Source organism: Castor canadensis, chromosome 11 (assembly GCF_047511655.1).
Source record: "Castor canadensis chromosome 11, mCasCan1.hap1v2, whole genome shotgun sequence".
In the NCBI taxonomy this organism is placed as follows: Eukaryota; Metazoa; Chordata; class Mammalia; order Rodentia; family Castoridae; genus Castor; species Castor canadensis.
In genome coordinates, this window is record NC_133396.1 from 3793206 (window position 1) to 3805056 (window position 11851).

Here is an 11851-nt window from a genome sequence, read left to right on the forward strand (position 1 = left end):
GTCCTCAAGTGTCAGCAAGGGTGAACAACTCCCTTGCACTGCTTTTCTAAGGGCTCTAATCTCATATATAAGGTCTCCACCCTCATGACCTAATCACCTCAAAAGCCCTCTCTAACTGCTATCACACCGGGGGGTCAAATTCAAATGTACACATTTTGGAGGCAACACCAAAGTCACTTCAAGTCACTGTGGAATGACATGGGATAAATACAGGTGCCTGGTCCAATAACTGCTTATTGCACACTAACTCTGTGGAGAAAGGCAGCAAAGCATTCCAAGACAGTCAGGCATTACTCCCAAAAGACTGAGTAATTCAGGGGAAGTCTGGTCTGTCTTCCCAGCCAGTCCGGGAAAGGTTTCTCCGGCAGCATCATCAGGGGCTGTGAGGTCATGGGTTCGAGGCGGAGCTGGTGGACTCAGCACCAGGGAGGCTTCACAGAACAGTTTTCATCAACCATCAGTCTTGGGAGGTGGGAAGAATTTCACTTGGGAGAGCTCAGGGGCAGGTGCTGCTTTAAAGGGATGACTGGTCCAAGTAGAAGGAATTAGAATGTCAGTTTTATGGAGGAGGACAGGTTTCTTTTCCCATTCTTTTATATTGAGTGTGTATTTTTTGGGGGGTGCTGGTACTGGGGCTTGAACTCACAGCCTCATGCTTGCTATGCAGGTGCTCTACCACTTGAGCCACTCTGCCAGCCTCATTCTTTTGCACTGAGACCTTACTTTATATTTGGCATTCTGATCTTCTTCACAGTGCAGGTGGACAGCTGGGCTCCTAGCTGCTGTGGATGATAGAGTTGTTGCCTTGGCTCCAAAATCAGGATGATTTAGCCAGGCGCCGGTGGCTCACGCCTGTAATCCCAGCTACTCGGGAGACAGAGATCAGGAGGATCACGGTTCAAAGCCAGCCCAGGCAAATAGTTCACAAGACCCTATCTCAAAAAAACCTGTCACGAGAAAGAGCTGGCGAAGTAGCTCAAGTTGTAGAGTGCCTGCCTAGCAAGTGTGAGTTCACACCCCAGTGCCGCCAAAAAAATTAAAAGTTAAATCAGGATGGTTAAACTATAAGGCTATGAGGCTGGAATTAAAGATACCAAAACTCTTACAGCGCCATGGCTGGGAGGAGACACGCTTCTCACCTGCCTGGCGTGGCCCTTCTTTCCCTAAGTGAACAAAGCGAGGAAGGCATCTGAAATACTTAATCCAGACAGAACCTCTTTGTGTGGTCTGTCTGTGAGGCTCCCACGTGCATGTCTGTCCTTCCCAAACACGGCTAGCTGAACCCAGCGTGACCTTGGGCCGAGGACACCTCTTCACATTATACAAATGAACCATCTCAAACCATTTGAAGTGCAAATCGAGTGCCATCGAGCACGTTCACCGTGTTGGGCCGCCCCAGCCACCATCCATCTCCAGAACATTTTCACCTTCCCAGACTGAAACTCTGTCTCCATTAAACATCGACGCCCCTTTGCCTCCCCCGGCCCTTGGAGATCTGTAATGTACTTTCTGGATCCACGAATCTGATCACTCCAGGGCCTCATAGAAGCGGAAATCCTACTGAGTGTTTTCAGCCCTTTCGTGTCTGGCCTGCTCCACGTGGCACCATGGCTTCGAGGTTCCTCCAAGTTGTAAGCGGGCAGGGTCTTTGTTGTCACTGGCAGTGGTTTGTTGGTTGGCTGAGTGTGAGAAGGGTCAGAGGAAGAGCAAAGTACAGAAGAGAGCTCACTCTTGAGGGCCTCCATCACAGAAGCCAGGTGTCTGTCCCAACGTGCCCCTCCTGAAGCTGCACGGGAGCCTCTGCCCTTCTGGCTCCACCTGGACAAAACCCAAGTCTCTCTGGATTTGAGGTTTCCTGTGTGCCAGTTTCTCCCTCTTCCCTGACTCGGTGCCCCACACAGCCTGCTCCTTGACCTTCACTTCACTTGGGTCATCTCATTCTGCCTGCAGGGTTACTGTGCTCCCCATAGATAGCAAGGCTGTGAGGGGGGCCCTGCCCTCGGTCCTGTGATCTCTTTACAGTTCTCAACCCGGTGAACTTGGCCCTTCTTGTCCTCGGGCTCCACACCCCCCTGCAGTGACAGGAGACTGTTCACAGCTTTGAGGCAAATGCTACATCTTTTTATACAAGGGCCTGTGCTTCCCGGAGCTGTGGTGTCACTGAGGTCCTGGGTCCAGCCCCCACCCCACCCCATGGATGTCAGGGACTCCTATTAGCTTAGTAACTTTGTTAGTCCCTTGGTCCAGACTTCCTAGTTAACGTGTCATCGGCCAACAATGATGCCTTGGTCCCTTCCTCTCCTACATTTGTGCCCTGGGATCCCCTGTCACGGGGCACAGAATAGACTTACAATGGCAGGGGCTATAAAGAGGCCATCTCAAACTTCGTCCCCACTGTGACAGTGCCTTCAGTCTGTGCTCTCACGCTGTGACCACATACGCTTTATTTTATTTTTTTACTAGTGGGGAGAGAGTGAATGCAGACCCCCACAACCACGAATAATGCAGTCCACTTTCCCACATTTGGGGACATCGCAGGGTCAGCACATCCGGAGTGCAATGGCTGAGCCTCGCCCTGGGAAAACCACCTTCGCGATCATGGTGTCTCCCCTGCCAGGAAGGTGTCCCACACGCCTTGTAATGTTTATTTTTTTATTGAGGTTTGTTCAGTTTTATCAAACTGAGTATCTGCTGAACCATTCATATGGTTCCCCACTTTTTAACTTATTCACAAACTGCATTAATAACTGACTTCATTTGCACCAAAGTTACACTCAGAATCAGGCTACTGGGCCATGGTGGCATTTCCTAAATGGTGACTCTCGCTCCTGCTGACAATGGCTTTGGGATCTGGACTCTGACTTCCTTTGTGTTTGCGTCTTGGCCAGGCTCTGCCACAGCCTGGAAGCCTGCATGGGCCCCATGGCAGCCCAAAGCCATAGCCGTCACCTGCTTGTGGAAGGTGACACAAGCCCCCACTCACAAGGGAAACTTTTCCTTTTTTGTCTGAAACAACAGAAACCTGTTGTGTCAGGGTTCTGCAGTCAGAAGTTGGAGACAAGACACCGCAGGTCTGGTTCATTCCTGGCGCAGCCATGGCCTCTTAGCTTGTAGCAGTGTCACCTGATCCCTTTATTCACGTGACCTTCTGTGTGTGTGTGTGTGACCAAATTTCCCCTTTTTGCAAGGACACCAGTGCACCCACCTCCAGTGTGACCTCATCTTAACTGATTACATCAGCACTGACCCTGTTTCCAAATAAGGTCACATTCTAACGGGGTGTCAGGACTTGAGCACACAGTTGGGGGACAGGGGGCAGGACTGAACTCAGCAGAGTGGGGGCAGTCTCTCCTGACTTCTCCATTTTCTGGGGGTGGCTGGTTTGTTCCTGTTTCTTCCCCTTCACAGTCAGTTTGCAGCGTTTTACACAGCTGTCTGTTTCCTGTAGTGTGGTAGTCCTCACATTGAGGGTGCACAAGAATTGGGGGAGGGGTTGTAAAAGATGGGCCCGGGGAGAAGGGAATCTGTTCTTTTATGACACCTGGAGGGCTCTGGAGCAGATGGACTGGGAACCATGATTTGGAGATGCTGGTCTACGGTTTCCAATTATTGTCATTAAATAGAGCATACAGATCTAATTTTTTTTTTGGTGGCACTGGGATTTGAACTCAGGGCCTCATGCTTGCTAGACAGGCACTCTACCACTTGAGCCACTCCACCAGCCCTTTCTGCCTTCTTTATTTGTCAGATAGGATCTTGCATTTTTGCTCAGAGCAGGGCTCAGACCACAATCCTCCCTACGTATGGTCTCTTACATAGCTGGGCTTACAGGTATACTCCATCATGCCTGGTTTATTGGTTGAAATGGGATCTCGCTAACTTTTTACCCTGACTGGCTTAGAACCTTGATCTTCTTGATCTCTACATCTGGAGTAGCTGGGATTACAGGCATGAGTCACCTTGCCCAGCCCAGATCTAAAATTTTAAATCTTCCTATTCGTGATTACAAGCATATTTTTGTTCTAATGTATATTTGCAGCTTCTCTCTTCTGGATCCATCTTGTAGAGATTTGCTTGGTCTCGTCTTTTGATTGACAGGGTCTCACTATGTAGCCCAGGCTGACCTCAAACTCTCCATCCTCCTGCCTCAGCTACCAAAGGGCTGGGATTACAGGTGTGCATACATACCCAACTTGTGGATCTTTTCAGTCAGTCATGTGTTTTATTTGCAGATCTGGGATGGTTTTCGTTGGGGTCAGGCTAAGGCACAATTTTGCTCCTTTTTTGTCCTGGGGTGCATCACTGTCACTTAGCTTGGGTTTAAGTTTAGCTCCAGTGTCCTTCATCTCTCCATTTTAGGATGGGTATGAGTCCACATTATCAATCAGCTATGTGCTGACAGTCTGTTTTTGTAATTGCTCAGACAGTCCTTTGACAGTGCCTCTTTCCTGCTTGGCAATAAGAAAACTAAATTTAACTGAATTTAACAAGTAAACAGTTCTGTTAAAGGGACTTCGTCTCTCTCAGGTAAACATCAGAGATTGTTCAAGTGCCAGTCCCACCCTCTGGCTGGCCCGGGGCCCTCACCAAGCCCAGGTACCCCTGTAAGAAGAATTTGGCCATATGTCCCCTCCCTAGCCCATGGGCCCACACCGGTTAGCTGCTTAGCACAGGTGGTGGGCACCACCCAGGGGATCCACATCCACGGCTGATTGCAGGCTGGAGGTTTCTCATCCTATTTATGGCCCATACTCCATGTTGGCCTTTGGCTGTGGCACACTGGAGGGTCTTTGGGTACCACCCTCCAGCAGCCTCCCAGTGCTGGAGTCCCACAGAGGCACACTACTCACTGCCCATCTTGCTCCTAGAAGATGGGGTGCTCCCAGCCACTATCCCCTAGATGACAGTCCTCTGGCTGCTTCTGAGGCTTCTCTCAGCCCACAAAGGAACCTGGAGAATTGTTGCCTGGCCGCCCAGTGAGTTGTTCCTGACCTCCCACCTGCGCCCGCTCTGCCCCATAGAGAGAGCTCAGGCCCTGCTGACTTGTGGGTGCTTAATGCTGCTCCCCAGGCCAGCATCCTCCTCAGGCCTCGGGGAGACAGTCAGGCAGCTGCCTTGGGGTTGGGGACTTGTTGAAGGAGAGCAGATCTTGATGCTCCTGTTAGCAGGTTGGCCTCGGAACCAGGAAGGGTCAGAGAGGCTTGTGGTGGGGAGGAAGTAGGAAGTGAGGCACAGAAAAAGGCATTTGCCCTGCTTGGACACGGTTTGAACAGTTGGCCACTTCAAGTGCCTGAAGCCCAGCTGTGGACTGGTCACGAGCACACTGCAGGAAGACATCAGCTGGTGTGCATACCGGCCCCGGTGCACTTCCTCACACAGGACACAGGCAGCGTGTCCCTGGGCAGGTGTGTTTTCACAGACTTGGGACTACTCTGCACTTGCAGTTTGCTGTGCCATCCTCTGTGACACTTGGCAACATGCTTCTGGGACACAGGAAGGGAAGCAAGGCAGAGTCACATCTGCATTCCTGACTGGGACCCGTTGTGCTGTAGACACAACAAAGCATCTGAATGAATGCAAAGGGGATACAAACAAACAGATGAATGAACTAAGACAATGCAGGTTATGCAATGAGACTTCAGTAAAGATATAGAAACCCTGAAAAAATTCAAAACTCTGAAAATTAAAACCTCAATAACTCAACTAAAAAACTCAGTTGACAACCTTACTATTAGGCTGGATCAAAACTGCTCCCTGCCATTAAAACGGAGGTGGCCGTGCGGCCTCAGGACCTGGGATTCCACAGCAATGAGAGACGACAGGCATCTGGACAGCAAGGCTCTGCTCTTCCTTTCTTGCTTAGTTCTTTCCTTTTCTCTTTCCCTTTTCCGTCCACAGTAGTGATGTTCTATGACCCAGAGCTCGGGGGAGCTCTGGATGTGTGAAATGAAAATTAAAGGGGAGAGGGAACCCCTGTTTTCTCTCCAAACAGTCCTTGGTCTCCAGGCATGTGGCTGACTCAACCCTGTCTTGACCTGCAAAAGCTCAGCATCCTTTTTTTTTTCTGTTTTTGAGACCATGTAGCCCAGGCTGACCTCAAACTCCTGATCCTCCTGCCTCTGCCTCCTGAGTCCTGGGATTGCAGGCATGCACCACCATGCCCAGCTCTTGGCATCCTTTTTGCACTTGCATTTTTGTGTCCCCATCCTATGGGACTGAGAGAGACAGAAGACACGTCAGATATTCCCCTCCCATCTTAACTCCATGGGTTTGGCTCCGTGGACTGATGGTCCGCACGGGGCTCAATTTTGTTCAGGAAGTTAGTCTGAAGTGATGGACGCAGAGTTGCTAAAAAGGTGACTCTAGCCAGCAAGTGTTTTAAGACAAGGTGTCCAAGCCTGGTTGGATGTTCGACTCCCCAGAACAACTTCTAACACTGCATTCCTGGCACCCGCTGAGGCCAGAATGCCTGTGGGCAGGGCCCAGCTGAGTGTGGTCAGAGGAGCTGCAGGTCACTGTAAGGTGACACTCAGGGGGCTGGTGGCACTCCTAGTGTCCAGATGTCCCCCACGGTGAGTACTGCACCTGCAGTGAGGCCTCTCCAGCCAGCAAGTGGGAGAGAAAATGATAGCAACAGAGGCTTCTGGGGGGTTGAGCTCTACCAGCCCCAGGACCCCATCAGCATCCACATTGTGGGGGATCAGGCAGGGACAGGGGTGTCAGGCATCAGGATGGACAGCCCCTGTCAAGGCCAGAGCCAGGGTGATCCAGGAGGTTGGTGGGACCTCTGCAGCCTTAGGCCCAAACTGGCTGTGACAATGGTAGATTCAGCCCGGCCCTCAGCTCAACCCTGGTCCAGCCATAGCTGGCAGCAGTGGTGCCATCTCACTAGGAGCCACAGACCGGGGTCAGGACCTTGGCAATCGACATGGACTTCTGAGACCGTGCTGTCTCTGGGATAATCTGTCTCACAGCCCGTGAGGGGACGTCATGCTGGGGGAAGGAGATCATTTCCTTCCTAGGCCACAGCCCGATTTGACACCTGTATCTTCTTGGGATTGCAAGGCAGCAGCTTCCTGTCCCCAGCTCTTTCCCGGACTTGTTTTACAATAGCAAATAAAAGACATGGAAACGACACAAACCAGAACTTAGTGACAAGCCTGGTTTCTGGGTGGCAGAAGCTGTGTTTTCTTGTCTTTTCTGGCATGCTTCCAGGCTTACATGGAAACGTAAGCTCCTTCTGGGTCCAGACATTTCTCACGGGGTTCTGTTTTTTGTCATGTCCTTGAGATGGGAAGGAGGCTGTGAACCACCAGTGCTCCCCACTGTCCTCACCATGTCATCGAAGAAGTCCCACTACAGGTGACCCACTATGCAGAGGAGGTAAGCACCAGCTGGATGCAATAATACAACGCTTTCTGCAGGAATATGGACCAGGAGGAGACAACGGAAGCCTAGGAGCATCAGTCCGGGACTGTCCGGCCCTGGTTTGGCCCCGACCCTCTCCTGCCTCACTCTGGGTCCAGCCCTGTGGAGCCCTCAAGATGTGGCAAGAACAACAGCATTCAGGGGTCTTCAACTCAGCCCCTCTGTGCCACAGCCCTCAAGAGCCTGCATGCAAAGTGTGGTTTGAACACGTTCGTCCCTTCCAAGTTCGGGTGTTAGAACGTCAGCCCAAAGGTGACACATAAGGAGGCAGAGCCTTCGGGGAGGTAATTAGGCTGTGAGGGCTCTGTCTGTCCTCGCATAAAGATGAAAGAAGACAGGGCCTGGTGCTGGGGCCCTCCCACCTCTCGCTGCAAAAGAATATCATCCCTTTGCCCTTCCTGCTGCTCCCACCACTCGAGGCTGCACCAGAGCCGCTCCAGACCCTCCGCTGGGTCTGTTATATAAACTGTGAGAAATAGATTTCTGATCTTTATAAATTACCCAGCCTAAGGAATTTTGTTACATCAGCCCATGTGGACTAAGACTGGGTGGCCCCCTTTCCGCAGGGTATGCTCTGGTCCATGCCTGTAGGTCCCTCATGGCAGGATTAAGGGACTGGACTCCAGGCATTTGCAGGGCCCCTGTGGGACTCTTCCTCACCCACTCAGGTGTCCTCCTGGCTCTTACTGCCACCTGGTAGCTGGGCTTACAATCCTTGCCCATCTGTGACACTTCCTCCTAGAACAGGTTATTTCCAGGTTCCCGAGACCAGCCACGTGTCCAGTGATGTTCCAGAAGGACCGTGGACCAGGCTGTGCCGTTATCCTCACTGCTAAGGCCTGTGACAGTGACAGATGCAGAAGAGGAGCAAGAAGGGAAAAGACACAAGAGTTCAGAGAAACCCTCGCCCAGGCTTCCTCATCCCTCACCCCTCCTGGTGAGGGGCAAGCCATCACCATCCTCTCTCCATCTTCAGGAAATTCAGTGACAGGTGAAATGAGGCTAAGAGCACTGGGTCCCCAGCCTTGTCACACAGAAGCCACTGTCTAGACAACCCACATGGTTGACAAGTGCTTCTTCTGTTCGTTGTTCACTTGATTCCAAATCCTCCAAACTGTGTTGGGTTTTTTTTTTTTCAGCCTGTATTTCTCATCTGATTAAACGTCTCCCTGAAATCTAACCACCTTGAAAAGTGCTTCAAAGAAGGAAATCAGAGGAAGGTCTGTGGGTAAGCGGGTCTGACTTCCGCCATGGGTTGGCTATGATCTGGGTATGATTAGAGTGAGCCCCGAAGAGTTCAAGTGTGGGAATTTGGTCCCCGGTGTGGCAATGATAAGAGGTGGTGGGCCTGTAAGAGATGGGGCCTAGTGGGAAGTCACTGGGTCACTGGGGGTGCTGCCCTCAGGAAGGATTCAGGTGGCTCTCATAGAACCGTAAGTCAGTTCTCACAAGAGCAAACTGTTACATGAGTGATCCTGGCCCCTGCTCAATGTCAGGCTTCTTGTCTCCCTGTGTGATTGTTCTTGCATGTGGCCCTGCCATGTTCCCATTCATCATGATGTGACTCAGTGGTGATGGCCCTCACCAGAACTGGCGCCATCCTGTTTGCACTTTTAGCCTCCAAAACTGTGATCTAAATAAATCTCTTTTCTTTATAAAGTTCTAGCCTCAGGTGTCTAGTTATATCGAAGGAAAAGTGATGAATGCAGGGGCCCATCTCTGATTCTGGGCTTCGAGGCTAGGAAGACGGTACTGATCCAGCTGAGCGTGTGTTAGAGATGTAGAATCTTTTGGAGACTGCTTGGCTGAACTGCCAAATGCATAAACCATAAATCTGTACAGATGTGTGACACACAGGAAAGGCTACATAAAAACATTAGGCAAGGTGTACTGTGAAGTTGTGAAATGTACTTGCCACAGGTTACAAAACTCAAAGACATCTTTGCTTTTGTGACAGAAGCATGGATCTGTGTCTAGATGGGGAAGACTCTTCTCTCTGCACCTGGAAGAGGTATTTGCATGTGACCACTGACTAACTGCATCACAGAATCTAAAAGAACCGAATGGAATCCCGAAAGCCACACAGAGCCGGGAAAGGTCCATACAGAGATCTCCACACTGAGCCCAGATGAGTGTAAGGTTTTGGGTGGAGCATGGCTTGAACATCTGACTGCCACCAAAACCATTGTGTGCAATGCGCAACCCAAGTCCAGCAGAGCAGCGTGACTGTGCCCCTGGGACACTCAACGTAGACTTAACACAGCCTTGTGCACAGCTGCCAACATTCCGGGGCAGGCGTGCACTGGGATTTACCACCGCCCCCCCCCCCCAGTCATTTTCACAGTTTCTGTCATCAGGGCTGTTTCCCCATTTGTAACAGGCTTCTGATCATAAGCCAGAAGACCACGGATTATACATTTGTGTTCTTTGTTAATTAAAGCATCCCCTTTGATGGACCCTGACAGCCTTTCTATCAGGCGTCCCTGACAGCTCTCCTAGTGCAGGGCAGAGAGTTCAGCTGTTCGACTGGACACTTGGAGGAACAAAATTCTTGAGAGGGCGATGAACACGAGACCAGAGCAACTGCAAGAAATCCGGGCTCAGAAGTCTCTGTGTCTTGTTGTTCAGACAAGTCACAGGGCCAGGCCACATCAAGGATGGGGCACATGGACTCCACCTCCTGTTAGAAGGAAGAGCAAAGCCACATTGCCGTGGGGACTGTATCTTAAATGTGCTTGTCAGCTTCCTGCTTCCTGCTCTCTGCTTGGAAATGTGCGTTGCTTTTGTTTCTCAGACATGATAAAGTCTGCCATGCTTCCTGGTCTTCCCCTAGTGCCACTTACGCCCTCCCCAATACCAGCAGCCACAGCTTCTGTCCAAGCCTGGCTCCCTGTGTCCACTGAGGTCTAAGGTTTGCTTTAGGCATTGCCCTCACCACAAACCTTTGACCCTTGCTTCCTCCTCCCTGCTGGTGCACAGGGGAGGAGTCCCTCCAGCCATCATCTCTCCTCTCCTCCTTCAGCACCCTGCCTTCTGCTAGCTGTGTTAGCTTTTCACCTGATTCTTGTTTGGACTGAAGCTAAGCCATGCTTCCTGTGTTTGCATCCTGTAAAAACTCTGCAACCCCATCTCCTCCCCAAGCTTAGCATGATGGACTCACCTGCCACTGCTGGGCAGATGTGCACGGATAATTAATAGAAGAAGCTGGAGCCATGGTGGTGAGGATTGAGCCAAGCATAGCCTTGGATTTGAACGTGGGCCAGCCATATGGAGGCTGTAGCACCTCAATGAGTGTGTCAGTAAGGAAATAGTAGGTTATGTTCCAGTAAACAAAACAAAACAATAGGGAAACATTTCAGATATTTATCAGCAAAGGCTACAGCTCCATGGTGTGCTTCCATGAGGTCGATGGCAGAGGCAGGCACATGGCAAAATCCAGCACTAACGCTGAAAACTTGTGCCTCAAAGTGACATTCACCCCCAACCCACCACCAATCACAAGTCACTCACTGGCCAAAAGAAGTCACAGGACCACACAGGTCTGAGAGAATGCAGAGCTAGGGTCTTTATAAGACACTCAGAAAGAAAAAACAGGAGCTGGGTGCCAGTGGCTCACACCTGTAATCCCAGCTGCTCAGGAGGCAGAGTCAGGAGGATCACAGTTCGAAGCCAGCCTGGGCAAATAGTCCTCAAGACCCTATCTCAAAAAAACCCATCACAAAAAGGGCTGGTGGAGTGGCTCAAGGTGAAGGCCCTGAGTTCAAACCCCAGTACCGCAAAAAAACAAAAACAAGAAAGAAAAAACAGAATGTCCATGAACAAACCCTCGTGGACTGCCATCCCATGGTGCCTCCATCCTCTCACCTGCAAAATGGAAATAATAATATCCATCCCACCAAGGAAGCTTGGTAATTCCTGAGCACCCTGCCCCCTACCCTGGGCCCAGTAACCTGCGACTTCCCCACCTGGCAGGATGAGCCTTGTCTGTGACTCAGGCTAAACCCTGATGCTCAGGTGACTGTACCTTTCTCCCTGCTGCGGTCTCACCAAACTCATGAGCGTGTGGAAACTAGGGTGTCAGAGTCGTTACACCCACCCTGACAAGCCTGCCTTCCAGGAAATCAGGGGACATTAGTTCTCTCTCTAGGTGACCACAGCTCCCAGCCTGCCTTGCTCAGTGTAAGAGTGATGTGCTTCAGCGAAGTCTTTGGAGAATTGTTTTGGAATCAAAGAAACCAGTCCTGGCCACTTGCCTGTGACCCAAGATGGACATTTAACCTCCCTAAGCACCTCCCTGGCAGTGGGGATCCCGAGATCTCCCTGGTGGGGGGTTGACGATTAGCAGGACTTTCTCATTAACAAACAAGCAAAATGTCATGGGAGTGCATTTGCGACCCAGCAGGTGACACACACAAGGAGGACT

The 11851-nt window shown here is 51.0% G+C and overlaps 1 non-coding gene across 1 annotated transcript; it reads right to left on the reverse strand.

Annotated features, from left to right (window-relative positions):
• Window positions 1-2462: 2462 nt before the first annotated feature.
• LOC141414169 (U1 spliceosomal RNA) lies at window positions 2463-2625 on the reverse strand. The gene has a single exon (XR_012439252.1). It is a non-coding gene; the product is annotated as a U1 spliceosomal RNA (small nuclear RNA).
• Window positions 2626-11851: the final 9226 nt, after the last annotated feature.